The sequence below is a fragment of the Fukomys damarensis genome, unplaced genomic scaffold, assembly GCF_012274545.1.
Source record: "Fukomys damarensis isolate Sample0158 unplaced genomic scaffold, DMR_v1.0_HiC HiC_scaffold_24, whole genome shotgun sequence".
Lineage (NCBI taxonomy): Eukaryota > Metazoa > Chordata > Mammalia > Rodentia > Bathyergidae > Fukomys > Fukomys damarensis.
In genome coordinates, this window is record NW_022900936.1 from 23345114 (window position 1) to 23346363 (window position 1250).

General features: G+C 40.0%; 1 pseudogene; it reads right to left on the bottom strand.

The window, feature by feature from the left end:
- Positions 1 to 423: 423 nt before the first annotated feature.
- On the bottom strand, positions 424 to 833 carry LOC104877250 (annotated as a pseudogene).
- Between the last annotated feature and the right edge of the window lie 417 nt (positions 834 to 1250).

Below are 1250 nucleotides of genomic sequence, written 5' to 3' on the forward strand. Positions count from 1 at the left end.
AAGACAATCAGAAAAGTATAGTGACTAGATGGAATCTACTGTATGATAAAAAAAGCTACAAACACAGTTTAGATGTCATGAATAAGAAATTTGTTTTCAGAAAATGCAAATGCTGGCATTGTCCAGAAAATTTTAACAGGTTTATTTATAATTGTTACAAAGTTGAACTACTGAAACTTCTTCACTGAAACATTTTGACTTCCATTACATCCCTGCATTAATATTAAAAATCCACACACAAATGAAAATGGAAAAACTGCCAATACCTGATTTCTGTCCCCTGTTTTCCACTCGGAATCAGGTAGTTGGTACCTTTTGACCTCGTGTGTGGGGTGGGGGGGTCTAATATTCAGAACTACCAATAAAAGGAAGAGGTGAAAAAAATTTTTTTGAGAATGCAATGTTTCCCACCATAGTGGACTCTTAAGCCTGCTCACCATGTATGCAGCGTGCTAGTTGGATATTTGTTGGCATAATTGTTACACGTTGGGCATGGATGGCACACAGGTTGGTATCTTCAAACAGACCAACCAGGTAGGCCTCACTTGCCTCCTGCAAAGCATGAATAGCTGCACTGTGTAAGCGCAGATCTGTTTTCAAATCCTCAGCAATTTCTTGCACCAGACGCTTTAAAGGGAGTTTGAGAATCAATAATTCAGTGGACTTCTGATAACGTCTAATTTCACTGAGTGCCATAGTCCCAGGCCTGTAACGATGAGGTTTCTTCACCCCTCCAGTAGAGGGCGCACTCTCACAAGTGGCTTTTGTAGCCAGTTGTTTCCTGGGCCCTTTACCACAGTGGATTTGTGGGCAGTCTGCTTTGTGTCAGCCATGATACAGGGACCTCCTTACCCACTTCTCCTTCAGCTGGAGCTCAGCCAGCTAGTGGCGGCACTGGCATTAGAGAGTGATGGCAGCATTTTCAATGAATGGGGGGGTGCGATATTTTATACTGAAATTTGGCTAAAAAGATATTACAAGATATTTACAAGATGTTATATCTCAGCTGTACTATATATGAGACTCCATTTCTGGGTCATAAGTATTCTCAGACGTCTATTACCTTTTACCTCAGTTATTTCTCTGTAAAATAAACTTTTTTGGTCAGAGGGAAGCTTGATCAAATATCAAAATAGCATGGAAAATACTCAGTCTATAGAGGGTGACACTGAAGAAAGAAAAATTAAGAAGAAAGATGAATTCAAACCTAAAACATCATAGCATCCTCTTTGGTGGTAGGAGTCTAGCTT